This window comes from Anas platyrhynchos, chromosome 2 (assembly GCF_047663525.1).
Source record: "Anas platyrhynchos isolate ZD024472 breed Pekin duck chromosome 2, IASCAAS_PekinDuck_T2T, whole genome shotgun sequence".
Taxonomy (NCBI): domain Eukaryota; kingdom Metazoa; phylum Chordata; class Aves; order Anseriformes; family Anatidae; genus Anas; species Anas platyrhynchos.
The window spans coordinates 108,684,123-108,699,838 of record NC_092588.1 but is presented as its reverse complement, the minus strand read 5'-3'; the positions used below and the strand labels follow the sequence as shown (position 1 = coordinate 108,699,838).

The window sequence follows — 15,716 nt, the reverse complement described above, 5'->3', positions numbered from 1 at the left end:
CTTGGGGATAGGAGGAAGGCACAGACAGCAGGGGAGAGATAAGTGCCCATGAAAGACTTCAAAATGGAGGGATTTCATTCTTGCTGATGAGAAGACCTTGAGGAACTCAACCTACAAAATATTAAACTGTTGAAAGAATGAAAGAAAAATCACTCATAACTAAAAAAAGCATCTTAGTGCCATTCAAGCACACTGAAAGCTTTTCTGAACACGTGCCTTCTGTGGAGAACTGGAGCCACATGTAATTTTTTTCCAACTTTGTTCCTTTACAATTTAGCTTTCCCTGCTATGTTACCTGTTATTTAATGCATTTATACATATGCATACCTAAATGTAAATATAAATATAAATGTGTGTGTGTGTAAGTGTATGCAGGAATATAACCATATGAGCATATGTTTGTTTATTTCTGTTCTGTATGTGTACAATCACTATAGCAAAATCCTTTCGAAGCAGAACTGTTCTACAATCCATTAATTCTTGCCTTATTCTTCTATTTGCAATACCAGCACCAATTCATTTATGCGGCTTATTTCTAGTACTAGTCAGTGGCAGGAGTCCCCAGCTGAGGTTACAGTGAGCTTGAAAATAATTTCAGGCCATTATTCGGCCTGATCTCTGTGCTAAAATGGACACAAGATGTGTGTATTTGTGTACGGGGCTCATCCTGCCTTTCACTGCTGCTAAGTAAAGAGTCCTCGGCCATTTTCCCAGCATGAAGCAGGCTGTTTGGGAGCAGGAAGGCCAGGTGCTCTTCAGCACTTTGTGCAACCCATCTAGAAAGAAGCAACAGGTGCGCTGTGCTTGTTACAGCAACTGTGTTGGGAACAGGCTGGGGGCAAGCCCCTCTGGGCAGTGATGCCCCCTGGCCCCATTAGCCACCCTAATCCATGCAGGGCTTCAGGGTGACCTACAGCCAAAGTATGTCTGGGGCATCACTGGTGGGCAGGGAACTGAACAGGGCACTGAGTCACCTTCATCCTTGCTCTGCGTGTGTGCTGGAGTTAGTCACTACCAGTAGCAGCTATATTTATAGAGGTATGTCATAAGTTTGACGTAAGATACTTTATTTTTTTTGTATTTTTTTTAATTTTTTTACATCTATACGGCAGGGCAAAGGTGCATTTCTCCGCCCCTTCTTCAGTTTTGGATAAACCCTCACTTGTTTTCACAGGAACATTAGCTCAGATCTGCTGCTACTGTGCACAGCCGATAAAACTTGCTTTGAAAGACCATATGTCACATGGATCTGCTCAAGAGGCATGAAGCCCTGCCTGTTCGCCGATCCTTTACAGATACAATTTTATGCTCAGTTAAAATGGAAAAGAGCATTATGTTTAAAGATAAGCCCGTTTACTGTGCGAGCGCTTTGCTGAATTCTGTCACCAAATTACTTGTTAGTAAGACATTTGGACTGCCTGTTTAACAAAAAAAAAAAAAAAAAAAAAAAAAAAAGGAAAAAGGAAAAAAAAAAAGTTGTTGCACATCACTTTCTCCTTGTTTATCAGTTGCTATGACAATGCTAATGACAATATCATCACAGACCAGGACTAAAATCTTTTACTAGAAGCAGGAATAGGCAAGGTCGGATCCGAGGAGAAAGTTCCCTTTATTAACATCACCCTCTTTGACCGGGTGGTTAGCCAATATTCCAATATTCGGGGTCCCTACAGGTTGCTTCTTTTTGGAGACCAAACGGATGAGAGTGAATTGTGTTTGTTAATATGCTTCTGTTTATTTAGCAAGAATGTACACAATGTCCTGTTACTCTGGGCACAGCAGGAGTCAAAACAAAAGGCGGTGCTTTCCCTTTTCACACTTCCAAGCTTCTTTTGAGCCAGAACCCAAGCTTGCTCACTTTTAGCTTTTTCTCAGGGTCAGGCCACAAGGATTTTCCTCGCTGGCTCTGGTGTGTCCTTGCAACTTCTTCTGTCTGCTTCTCTGATGTTTCTGCTGTCGCTTTCTGAACTGCTCAGTTTCATCATATGCCACCTTGTCCCTAGAGCCAGATCCTGGAGAAATGCCTCAGCCCCCACCTCTCAGAGCTGCCAGGCGTGTGCGGTGTGGTAGGTATGTGTGGCTCCTGGGGTTTCAGTGAGCATGTTCCATAAAAAAGGCAATTTTTAGGCTTTTCCTTAGGGAAGGGAGGCTTTCTCACCCACCATCTTCAATGAGATTTCATTGCTGACTTTCAGCATAACACTGAATTTATTTCCAATAATGTATTTTAGCAGTCTAAATGCACGATGACTTGTTTTCTTGATTCAGCCTGAGATTTTTGTTCCCTGTCAGAGCAGTTTCTGTACAGTAGTGCTATGAGAGGGGGAGCAGAAAATATGTTACTATTTCCTAACAAATCAGCCTCTGATGCAACTATAATAAAGTTGTGAAAAAGTCCTAGAGGAGTTAAACAGATTTGACAGCATTTAATTTCCATAAATTTAGGGCCTGATCCTGCTTTTGTTTTGCTAATGAGTACTAAAGGGAGATAGAGCACATGCTCTGGAAGAGCTGAAGATGAAAATAACGTCCCAGCTCAGCAATGACAGGCAGGCATGTGTTGGAGATGTTTGGGCACTTCCACACCCAACAGAGGTAACTCCAGAGTTCTGCCTTGGGTCCAGCTCAGGTCTGCTGTGACCAACAGGTCTCCTGCCCAGACCTGACCGAGCTACACAGATGCTGCCTTTGGCAGCAGCTCTTTAAAGCCTTGGGGCTTTACTCTTTGATTGGAACAAAGGTCGCATATAGCATAACCTCTGCTCAGGCAAGGCAAAGATCTTGGATTTTCAACAGCAAAAACGCATAACAGTTGTGTTTTCTTTTGCTTTTCTTTTGCTTTTAAGGAACCAAACTCAAGGAGTTTTACTTATCTTAGGTTTATGCCATTGCCATTGCCATGGCCCACTCAGCACATAAAGAAGCTTCTCCTATTTTTGTTTGGCAAGACACATCCCTGGTTTCCATATACTTTCTTTTTCTCATTCCTTCCACAAATCCACCTCCTACCCGCTCCCCCCCCCCTTCCCCATCTCTACATAGGTGATGGGCTGTGAAGGGGTTCAGCATAGACTCCCAATGGACAGGATCCTCTGACATGACCTCCCACATCCACAACTTTGAAAACAACTCTTTCACTACCACAGGTGAACCAGTGAAAAATTTTTGAAGGCCCCAGCAGAACAAATGGGCATCTTTGGACACACTCGTAGAAGCAATACTCTCACAGCCATGAGACAGTTGAAAGCTATCTTTCTAGTGTGCTTTGCCACCCATTAAACTGGGGGGGCACGGACCTGTCAGCACTGGTGAACTCAGTGCCATGAAAAACCTCTGAATTCAATAGAACCTAATTTAAATGGAAGTTCCTGTGACAGAACAGAGGAAGCTTGCACTTCTAATTAAAAGTCTCAGGCCATCCACTCACCCAGCCAGTCATTAATCCCCAGGAAATGCCCTTTTGCTGCGTCCATTATTTCTTAATTAGCATACAGTGAACAGAATATATTTGGTTTAGTCTTTGAGAAAGGGGGCGAGCTTTCTCCAAGCACTGGAGACAGTAAGCAGCTCTTGGCATGGAACATCCAGTCAGGGGCACGAAGTATGCAAACTAAAGTGCTTGATTCAGCTGAGTCCTCAGCAGAAGACGGAGTCTGGGATATCCAATTTTCTTCTATTTCTGTAGAAAAACACAAGCATTTTGAACAAGACAGAAAGGGATTTGGGGGATAAAATCATTTTCCTGTTAAAATTGTTTTTCAAGGAAATAGTTCAACAAGCTTTAGTAAGATTCCCCACAGAAGAGGGAATAGATATTCTCAGGACTGTGTGTTGTAATTTCTTCAATTTTTCAATAAACTGATAGTCACTTGATCAGGGTCAGAAAGAAAAGATCTACCCCTCTGGGCAAGTATCTTCAACGATCCAGTCTACAGCAATTGTTCCCTGTCTCAGTCACTCCTAGAGCAAAGATTTGAGAATGCGTCTCCCCCACCTGCATTCACCGATCAACCACAAATTTGTACAAATCTGTACATGTACCACAAGCACCAATCTGATCCAGGTCAGAAGGGAGCAAACAAGTTTGTTTCTCTTGAACCTGCCTTGTGGCTGGTCTTTATGCTGCTTTTACCCTTGCACTGGCCTTTTGCTGGCTGCAAGACAACAAGCAGTTTCTGTCAGCATAAAGCTGGGTGTTGAAGATAGCCCATCAACATTTTTGGAACCAGCACAAAACCAGTGTCAGCAGTTGGAATACAAATCCATCCAGGCTGCATTTGATCCTATAGGAGGAGCACTGTATCACTGAACCACAGCCTCAGTGTGCCCTAAATGCAAGAAGATTGCCTTATGAGGTCATTTTGCCTCAGTCTCTCCTTTTGGATCTGTTCCACTTTGCTTGCAATGCTTGAATATCCACTGAGTCAGAGAGCATGAGAATAACTCTTTAGTGAAGGGCTTAGGGCATTTGCCGGAGAGGGGACACACATGGGTGCAGCACGGACCAAAGCATGTCAGCAAAGTGGAAGAGTGTCAGCAGGAGAAGTAAGTAGCCTGCAGCCCCACGGTACCCTTTTAGCCACATTCTCACATCACCTGAGGACAGATGCAGCATTTAGGGCAATCACTCCCTCCATCCCCTCCCTCTAGCTGTGACCACTGCCCATGTGAGAGACTGGCACAGCCTCTGCAACCCACCCTTGCTTACCCAGGCACTGTGTGTGCAGCCAGCTCTTTTTCCACACCTTTCCAAAGAGCTCCATGGCCCTGGGCTCATGCAGCAGCCCCACGGCAAGGCTCCAGCCTGCAGCACTGCTCCCAGGCAGCTTGCAGTACCCTCCTGCCTGCTGTGACCCCATACCTTACCACAAAGGCTGCCTGTTGCCATCAGGCATGGCCTTGGAAGTAAAATATTAACATACCCCTGTGGGAAAGGAAAATTCTGATTTAATGACGGCATTCTGCAATTTCTGAACAAAAGGAAGGTAGAGCAGAAGCAGCTCCCCATTCTTTTGCTTTGCTATTCCTGACTAAAATGTTTCCACAGAAAGTCACTGCAAAAGTTTTCCTAGTCCCATATGCCTAACATCAAGTGCTGTTTTTAAAAATTGGCATCAGCTGCTTGTGATCTGATTTATTGTCTGCATCCTTCTGAAGTTCATTAGCGAAAGTCCTAGAAACCCCAGCCCTCTGGTGTACATTTTATCTCCCTTTTCAGAACCATTCCATTATGCCACTTTTGAAGGTTTTAATATTTTGTTCCCAATCCTGATTTAGAAGCATCTGCTAATAAATTGACAGGTTGTGACATGTCGCAGTAATTTAGAGCTTTTTCACCTTAGATTCAGAGTGATGCTTTTATGGTTTCAGAAGGCTTTTTATTCACAGCTCCATAAAGCTCCCATCTTGAGTAGCTCTTTGAATGGGGTTGTCAAGACAGCTATGTTTGGTGCACATTTTTCCTGGAACTGAATTCAATTTTGCCTATACAGTCACAGTTCCTCTGTCCGCAGCAGGTTTTGTTCTGCAATGGCTAACTTTTGATTTATGCCATTTCTCATCTTGTTAGCACTGAATATATTCAAAATACTTACACAAGCAGCTTGTTTTTATTGGTTGCACTTGAAATTCATCCACTTCCCTGTTTCATTACATACCTAGCAAATCTCAGCTCACCTTTCGCTCTGTGTTGTGAGGCACTGTCGCATTGTGCCCAGTGTGTTCACTGGGAACAGAAGGTTTGAATACCAGCATCTAGCAAATGGGAAGCCACTTGTAGTTAGAGCCTTATGATTACTGCTTAACATTTGCATCATTGTGTTACTTTCAAGCCCTAGTGACTGAAGCTCTGTTTAGTTCAGATCTGTGCATATCTATACTGAAAAGACAGTATGTACTCTAAATAATTCATGGGACAAGTAATATTTCTGTGCTGAATGTAACTTGCCAGCAATCTAGTTTTGCTTAAGATGGGCACCCCTGAGTATCCTGTGTCTCCAGTAAGGTCTCATTAGGGTGAGGTGTTGTTTTTTACCTCATTTTGCAGATTATTGCTCCGTGGCTTACTTCTAAGGGAGGTCTGTTAAAGGTAACCACAACAGACAAGCCCACTGTCAGCCTGTAGGTGTAATTTGGCCACACAACGATTTGCACTTCCTTTAGAAATTAAAAATAAACAAACAAACAAATAAATAAATAAATAAAACCACTAATTTAAATACTAGATACACTGTCTTTATAGAAGTCATCATTTTAAGCTTTTTTTTTTTTTTTTCAGTGTGAAATAACCGAAGACAAGTGATTAAGAGCAGCTACCAGCAATGGTCCGGCACCCAGAGAGGTTTAAATAGTGCTGTGGTCTTACAGGTGAAACACAAATAGTGGGCACAGATAGGGTCTGATTTTTGGTTTTGTAAAACCGTGTTAGGACCTGGACAAAAAGAGTTATGGCAACCCATTTATTCCTTCCTAGGGCTCACTGACACCTGACTGATGCCCAGGAGAAGCCTAAAATCTGTGCTGGGTGCATGCATTTTCCTCAGCTTTTTTCCATAGGCAAACCTACAAGTTGTAGGGGAAGCCTCTCTGCTGAGACAACCAGAGCACCCCTCATGGTCTGTAAGGCAGTAACCAGAGACAGCAACCTTTCATACACAATTCAGCTGGGGCTGCTTGGGGAGGAAGCCTGTAAAATCAGGTAAACTGCCCGTTCCTTTCAAAACACACACAGAGATAGAACTGGTGGGTTCACTTTTTATCAAAAATTGTTGCTGATAAAGTGCTAGGAAAAAAAAATATTTTTTCCACAAAACTTCTTATGACTAAGCTATTCCTAAATGCAACTATTAGACACACTTTAAAATGCGAATGTTATTTTAAAGGCTAATTTAAAATATTATTTTAATGGCTAAGTTTTACACAAACCTTTTTACATGATGTCTTCACATGTTCATAGCTATAGTACATGGTGTGTGCACTACTACTACCTATATAGTATGACAGTTGTAAAATGGTTTAATTTTACTGTCATATCTATGAAGACTCCTGCTATCTAGTACCAAAACAACTATAATACTCATGTCTCCTATTTATGTTGTAATGAAATAATATTGACAGTCTGAGCATTACAACGTAAATGGAAGACACTGAACTAAAAGACAGTTATTCTAAATGGATATCATTATCTGTCACTGCTAGTAATCCTTGAATAGAAATTACACTTAATATTTTTTAAAAGAACATTGGAATTCAAAAAAAATTAAATCTTTCTCAGCTTTGAACCATACTTTCAAGGTTTTTAATTTTCTTTTTCAGAATATGTCAGAAATAGATTTTCCTTGTTTTTAACTACTTCAAGAGAAACAAATTCTGAACCTTCCCCACCTATAAAGATAACAAAGACTTTCAGTAGCATGTTGCTGATCTTCCATGGTCCACCATATTTTTGGGGGTGTTTTTTCATTTGTTTGTTTGGTTTTATGGTGCTACCTAGAATAATAATTATATTCTTAAAGCTTCCTTCTCGAATAACATATCATGTTAAATCATGCATTTATTATGCATTATTCACTGATTCTAACTCACAGGAATTTGTGAGATAATGTACATCATAAAACTGGGACACAGTCTCCCATCTCTGTTTCATCCTACCAAGCCCTTTTTGCGTGTCTTACATTAAAAGAATCCCCTGAAAACCACCACAATATGTTGAAATCTCACTTGCTTTTTCACTCTTTCTGACACCTAAACTATTGGGCAAAGACTTCAACAATAAGATGAGTGGCACAATTTTGTGATGGACCTCTAGTGAGCTGCCTCCCAAACCACCAGGATGGATCAGCTCTGCCCCACATTGTGCCAGAGAACCTGCACATTTTAAAAGAAGCCTAGAAGTTTCTTTCATTATCTATTGCACTGCTGCGTGCTGTATAGGTTTTTTAGTCTATTTGTTCTAACACTTTATTAAATTATTGTATTTTCGCATGTATTTTTCTATCCTAAAGATCTGTGCAGGACTGTACGCCTTTTTATAATACTCACAATTTGTGAGTGGTACATGAGAGGGGACGGCTATACCTTATTCTATATACAGAGAGGGGGGGCTCTCCCTCAGCTCATGTTGCTACTGTTGGCAAACACCGACAGGGGCAGACCCAGCTAGTTAACCTTCTGCAAATTTATGCCAAACTAACTGCAAAAGTCCCATCTGAAGCACTTGTCTTTGTCCTCCTAGATTACAAATAAACGGGAACGTATTTCCCTGGGTAGTTTCCTAAACAAGTGTAGCATTGGGTAAGCAGTTTAACATTCCAGGGTGTGGGTGGGAAAACAACATAAAAGGGAGTAAATGAGGGCCACATACTGTACAGTAAATGCCAGTTTACACACAGCTAGCCCTTAGGAAGATTGCAAGAGGGAATAAACTGCTTTACCCTACCTCTTGTTTAGTGAGGAGATTGAGAGCAGCAGGCAATTACCAGGCACCAAGGGTGTGATGTAGGTTGGTATAGATGTTCTCTATAAGAGAACATCTAAGAGAACCTATAAGAAATGAGGCACCCTGTCCACGCAGCAGGACCCACCAAAGGTACATATTCATTTCCCCTTCTGTGTACATGATAACTCTCAGACATTTTTTGGCAAATGTTTTGTTTTGTTTTGTTTTGTTTTCAAATATTTTGTTAACTCCATAGTCTTTTGACATCAAGTAGGATGTAGTGATCTTAAAGACAGGTCAGGTGCAACGCTTGGAATTTTACTTAATAATAAATGCTTTTCTTGGTAACTTCCCGTAATGCTCATGCAATATATTCAGGAACAAGAAACGTGTGCATCTTTATGTTCTGCACACCTTTTCTATCAATATTCCCTCTTCTCACCAATAACTGTTTCCCCAACGCCAACACATTTTAGATGGGATCTGTGGTTGACAGCTGAATTAAAACATACCCTCCAATTGCTATTTATGATATGATTAGACAGGTCAAGTTTAATTTCAGCATTGTGGATGAATCTGTTATCCAATCATTTTAATGATGCACTACTCAAACCTGCAGTGGGGCTGAGCATGGAAAGAAAACCTTGATTGTAACTTGTCTGCTGATGATTGGAGTTTGTTTTGAAAGCACTCCGACGTGATCATCAGCAGCACGCTTGGCCAAAGGTAGGGAATGTTCATACTCTTCTACCGTCACCAGACCTGTAGCTGTGTGACAGGTAGGTAGAGGTACACCAGACAGGATGGAGTATTGCAGGAAGGATCACTTCTCCTTGGGGCTAACACAAGGGTATACTTAATCAAATTAGAGCCTATAAGAAAATACCATCTTTCAGGTAGAAGATACTGTTCTTCAGCTGAATATTGCTCTCCAGGCTACATAATCTAGTCTGCTGAACCAAGAAACCACCAGTGTCGACCTAATCCAGTTGACATTGCTGTTTCAATAGTAGTTGCACATGCCTAAGAAGCTACCGTGTTTAGTGGAAGGAGTCTCCTTGCAGGGGTGCAGCTTCCTGGTGGATTTATGTGCTCTGCCACGGCCTGAGCACTTTCCTGTAGCAGCCCTTGGATCAGAAATATAGACTTCTTAATGCGGACAGCACTGCCAGATCAAGACAGCTGCGGTGACATTGGATGGGCTGAATCTGTGCAGCCAGATCAAAACGTCAGCACAAATGCTGCATGAATTCATAACATTCACATACTAAAGTTTCTTGCAAGAAAGTTAAATAGCAGGAGAAAGGATTTCTTTGCTCCTGCTTGCCAGTGACAGCTGCGTTTTCATAACGCCAGTCTGGAGCAGCTCTGTATGTGTGCTTCGCCCCTTTGAGGCTCTTCGAGATGCCTGTCTATCAGGCATGGGAAAACTCCCTTTCCCAACACTGACTGTGAGCAGTGAAGCAGGAGGAGTGAAAGTTGTGTCACAGCAAAACAGCCCTCCGCACGTGTGCATGTGTCTGCATCCCTTCCATCTTCTTTCTATAGTACCTCCATGCCCTTGAACGTGCCAGTGCCCATCCCAACGTGTGGGTCTAGAATTCAGTCCCTGTGTAACTTCTGAGAAAACATAAATTGATAGGTCAGACAGATCACTTTTTTTTTTTTTTCTTTTTTTTCGACTCCACTCATTCTGTTCTGCCCAGAGCATAACAGAAGTTGCCTCAGCTTATGACGATACCCTCAAGCCCCAAGGACGCTGGTGGTAAGGATGGGGCAGCCCCATCTGACAGTGCCTTCGCAGCACAGCTCCACTGGAGCTCCTGCTGCTACTCTGGGCCCATGTCTCCCACTTCAGCTTTCCCTGGTGTAAAATGGGCCCAGATACAGTAATCCAGCTACCCCAAACACCTCGCAGCACCCATTCAACTCCAACACCACCAATACTCCTAGTGCGTGCTTCAGCTACTAATACCTGAAAATTTACACATCCTATTTACCCACCTACCCCACAATGGTGGGGTCTGAGCTGACTGAACACATGTAGCGATTGAGCCTGCAAGCTCTTTCTACGAAAGCAAAGCCAACAGCCCCTCATAAAACTGAACTGTCCCTTAGATTCCCCGGTGTCACCCCCACTTCTCCCCCCAGCAATAAACAGCTCCTCAACGCACAGCACAACCGCATAACCCCCTGGTGAAAGCTGTGTGCTGGAAACCGCTGGCGAGGAGCGATATTTGGGTTGGGTTGGTCCGAGGAGGCTGAAGCGGAGCTTTCCCCGCAGACCCCCCACCCTCCATGTCCCACCGCCCCCTGCCCGTGCTAATGGCGCCCGTCCCCCCCCGCCATTGAGCGGCCAGCGGCCGCCGGGCTCCCCCTAGGGGCGGCGGGGCGCGGGAGGCGGCGTTGCCGGGAGACGCCTCAGCATGAGGAGGCCCGTGGCTCCGTCAGTCAAAAAAATAAAAATAACTGCAGGCTCCGGTCCAACAGCGGGGCTGAAGGCACCGGGTATTGCCCGGGCTTGGGCTTACTGCCCAAGAGGGCCGCAGGTGGGAGTCGGGGGTGAGGGCTGCGGGACACAAAGCCCTCAGGGGTCTGTGAGCTTCACAGGCACTGTCACAAGCCAAGGTGGTCAGCCCCTGATGCAGCATCAACAGCAGTATTAATGAAATTACTGAAATTCAGCAGTAATCGTGGCATGCGCATCTCACCTTGACAGGCAGAAAACTCTGGAATAACCATAGCTGCCACACACTATAGCTACCAGAACATGAGACCCATTAGTTCATACCCAGTTTCCTGTGGAAAGTTAATTAATATGATCATCCCACAAGCAGCTCGGTGCTCTGTGAGCTCTGCAGGCCTGTGAGGTGCAGGATCTGGGGGCTCTGGAGCTGTGCTGCTAACAGGTGAAAAATCCCATCCTGGTCTGGTTGCCATGATGACTCCTCGAGCGGTGGGAGTGAGCTGCTGCACTCAAACTGCACCAAAGCCACTTGTAGTGAAAAGAGGACATGTGGCTTAGCTGGAAAGAACCTCAGAGGCTGGTCATTTGTGGTTTTTAGAGCCACAGAAAGCTGCTGAACACACAAAAGGGCTGCAGTTGTACCTGGGTGCACCGATCTCTGCCGCTGTCTTCTGGTGGACTGGGCATACAGTTGTGTCCTTGCCTTCTGAAGACTTTTTCCCTGGTCAATAGGGGTTTTTGCTTAGGCTTTCACAAAATTCTGACGCTAGCCCTGGTCCCACAAAAGCAGGACCTCAAAGTGTGTCTAAGAGATTTCTGAGAGGCGGATTTCTGGTATTCAGTGAACCCCCGTCTATTTAGGCCTTGAAGACCGAGCATAAGGTGTTGAATTAGCATGTGGGGGAGACTAGGAGCCAGTGAAATGTTTACATCTGCTGCCTTGCTTTAGAGGTACACTAACACACTGCACAGGACACTGTCTGTGTTACCTGAGACTTCAAACCCTGTTATACGTGAATGCAGTAATCAACAGAGTACAAATTCATGATTCATTCTACCCAAGTCCTTGTATGGGAGAGAAAGGGAATCATTTCCGACAGGCTGGATGTGGAAAAATTGATTTCCTGGCATCCAAAAATAAGAACAGCCAGGCTGGTTGAGACAAGTCCATCCAGCCCAACAGCCTGTCTCAAGCATAAAAACCAGATGATGCCTAGGGAACAGCAGAAGAGGGGGGTGAGCATGCAGTGATAGTTCCCTGGCACACTGTCCCAAACTCCAGCAAGCTGTGGCTCAGGGACTTCCCTGAGCCAGATGTGGTATCTTTAAATTTAATAGCCCTTGATGGATTTTTGCTTCCATGAATTTGTGTAATTGTTTTCTGAACCAGTATCAATTTTTGACATTGCAGCATCCTGTGACAATTAGTGGCACGCTCCAGCAAAGCAGGGTGTAAAGAAGAGCCCTTGCTTTGTTTGTTTTGAACAGGCCACCTAATAATTTCATCCAATGCTCCTAGTTCTTGTGTTATGAGAGTCAATTACAATCATTCCCCATTTGCCTTCTCCAAACCATTCATGATTTTACATGCTTCTCTCATATCCCACTCTCTCTTCCATTTTCCAGGCAGATACTCTCAACCTATTTAGAAATTTGGATACAGAAGCTCTTCCACAGCCTGGACCTTTCCCTAGTTCCCACATACCATGTTTGAGCGAGCAGACTTGAACAACACAGCATTCAGGATGCAAGCATATAAGAGACATTTATACCAATGCACGGCAGTGGTTTTGGTTTAGCTCCTTCTGTAATAATTGCTAAAATTTGATTTGCTTTTTTGAGCACCAAAGATGGATTTGACATTTTCTTAAATATATCTAGATTTCACAGACTTCCAGGATATCTTCTCAGAGTGGTTACAGCCAGTCTAGCGCCCTCAGTTTTCTGCTTTTGCTGTTGGCACTACAATACACAGATCTATCCTGCATATTCGCCTTCATTTTATCACCCAATTACTCAGTATCATGAGACCATGTTTTTGTCATGTGTCATGTTTTTATTACCATAAATAACATAGCATCACCCACAAAATTTGCCACCTTGCTGTTCATCCTCTTCCTAGTGTGTAAGTCCAGCAGATGGATTTGGTAGCTACTTAAGATCTTGGCAAAACTGGAGGGACACAGGGGGGAGGAAACAGTGTGTACCTTGACTATTTCTCAGCACAGCTGACATCTCCTCTAGATTTGGATCGAGCCAGCTGCTCCTCAGGGCAGTGCACCCAGGCTCACCTTGACCCTGCAGCAGATTTGGAGGGATTCTGGTGCAGGCTGGCTGTGCGCGTAAGGCCAGCTGTTCGGCTGACACAACTGATTCACGTGAGCTGAAGATCTGGCCTCAGACACAGAGCCACAAGCACTGGTCAGCCCGTCACATCACAGGGATGGGGACATCCACGAAGGAGGCAGATGGGATGGCCTGAGTGGAGTCCGTAGGGCACTGCTGGGCTGAGGGCAAACTTGTCAATGCAGCACCCATCCTTGGCCCACCTGGTGGTGATATCACCATCCCTCCCTACCAGCAAGGCCTGACAGGTACATTTGTTATTAATAACGAGCACGGCTTTCCGAGGCAGGCGCTTTCTGAGTGCTTTCTTGCTGCTTACCCACGCTGAGCGAGGCTGGGACGAGCGCGTTGTGAGCAGTGCTCGCACAGCCAGAGCTGTCCCCGGTGCGTCCCCATTCCAGCACGCCAGCCAAGCGTTTAAGACACCTGCTTCTTTTCGCTCCTGCGCTGGCCATGGACTAATAGGGACAAACAGGAAGAGGACCTAGCAGAATGCAGAAAATAATTGTTCTGTGCCAAAAGGGAATGTATGATCAAAACTACAATGGGCAGGCAAGCAGCGAGGCAGTGACCCGAGGCAGTGCAATGTGTCAGGAAGAGAGAGCAGCAGCCCAGGGACAGCAACAGCCCAGAGCCTCAATTTGTAATGACTGTGTGGACCACATGCCAAAAAGTCTCTCCCCACCTCCTTGCTCCAGGGAGCTCTCCTAATGGTCTTAGCCACTTGGACATCAGGAGAAAAAGAGCCTGCATGCGTCCAACGTGCGACCCAAGGCATCTGCTCGAGCAGAGCAGCACTGCAGAACCTGCCTCTAATGCAGAGCGCTCCAAACACCTGTGAGTCAGACGACGTCAAATTCTCCCTGTCTTCACAAGCACAGATGAGTTTGAACCTTCTGGGCATTTTAGCAGTTTACCATCTGCACATATAACCTCTTTTCCTGAGCACATGGAAGTCTTGTAGGAGGATGTTAAATCCAGGAACCAAAATAAGGAAACATGTTTACACCTGCTACATCTGTTCAAGAATTTCTAGCCTCTGTTACACTTTCGACTTTCACATTACCTCTCCTCCTCTCCCTCCTGTTTGGTCAAATGCCACCATGTTAAAAAACAATTCTGTATTTTCTCCCTGAGTCTCTCAGACTTTCTATCGGATCTTGTGAAAACTTACAGCAAACGAAATAAGCTGTGAAATGGTCTAGCAATAGAAGCAAGTGCTGGCTGTAGTATCTCTTGCTTATCCAGGATTGTCTGGATACTGGGATTATTTTTGAAGAAAAATAACATTAACTGCATGAAATATGGTGATTTTAGCTTTTAAAACTAGAATTAAAAAACTGAACAGTTGAACCATTTCTGATATGAATGAAATCATCCTGTAAGCCAGGTAAAATAAAACAATTTGACCAAAAAAAAATAGATTATTAAAAGGATTTAATATACACACAAACAAAAACTTCACAAAGAAAAACGTGTCTGTTAGCAGATGCCCTAGTCAATTATAACCAGTTTATTGAGAGACAAAAAACACCAGTATCTGCTGTCAGAGGTGGTCTGTCACTGAAAGTATTACCTGTACAATTACACCTACCACAAAGTCTGACCCCTAAATATGAAATGTTTATGAAAGGGGGGAAAACATCCTTGACTTACTGGGGAGAAAAGGCAAAATAATTTTGACCTGAGCAGAATTTGTAAGAGATTTCTTTTCCTATTTTTTTTCCTAAATTGTATGTTAAGATCATTGCTAAAAAAATTATATATGATATGCAATATTTTTCAATGAAGCAAATATTTTCATTAAGATGATTTCAAGTGATCACAGTAGAATTTTATAACCCTCCAAATTAATATGTTGATAGAGATGCAGAAAAACTGAGAAAGAGATGCAAAAAAAAAGATTGGATAAATATGGACTTTTTCACTGAATAACCTACTTTTGTTAATGGCTTTTCTCTTATAAGATTTACACTGGCTTTGTGAATACATGAGCTGGATTATTAATAATATGGCCAAGGTGGCAGTACTGGGAAGAATCGTCTGCTCCCCATCATTTCCTAATAAAGCCCAGTTAATGGAAGCAAAATGCTTTCACGGGTCAACAGGTAACTATGAAAAGTGCCATTTAGTGATTGTGGCATTCGGTGTTATGATGGAGCCTCTGTTTCTTTGAATTGCTATGTGATGTTTGTGTGAAGCATGCTGTCTGAAATGGCAAGAGAAATTAACGATATTAAGGTCAATATAGGACATACTTGGGAAGGGTTGAGGCAGGTCCTCTGGTCCTAACACAGGCAAATTCTCACTGACAGGTCTTGGCCAATACAATCTGCAGGTGTCCACTTTCTTTCAGGATTTAGCCCAGTATTCAACCAGAAGAAAACAGTTCAGTAATTCATTAGGATATGATCATGCCGGGCTGGTTACTAATTGTTCAAAATACCATTGGAGGCACTCCAGGAT

General features: G+C 43.6%; 2 long non-coding RNA genes across 7 annotated transcripts in view; one reads left to right on the top strand and one right to left on the bottom strand.

Moving 5' to 3' along the window:
- Positions 1 to 678: 678 nt before the first annotated feature.
- The window catches only part of LOC113842709 (uncharacterized), a 170,031-nt gene continuing 154,993 nt past the window's right edge, over positions 679 to 15,716 (bottom strand). For 2 of the 6 annotated variants that reach the window (XR_011806879.1, XR_011806881.1), the window contains one exon: positions 679 to 3,679. This is a non-coding gene — a long non-coding RNA (uncharacterized lncRNA). The remainder of the gene's footprint in view (positions 3,680 to 15,716) is intronic. The other 4 variants (XR_011806880.1, XR_011806877.1, XR_011806878.1 and 1 more) reach the window with 4 other exon arrangements.
- Positions 4,122 to 15,716, top strand: part of LOC140001558 (uncharacterized) — a 56,082-nt gene continuing 44,487 nt past the window's right edge. The window contains exons 1-2 of the long non-coding RNA XR_011806883.1: positions 4,122 to 4,545; positions 6,278 to 6,366. This is a non-coding gene — a long non-coding RNA (uncharacterized lncRNA). The remainder of the gene's footprint in view (positions 4,546 to 6,277; positions 6,367 to 15,716) is intronic.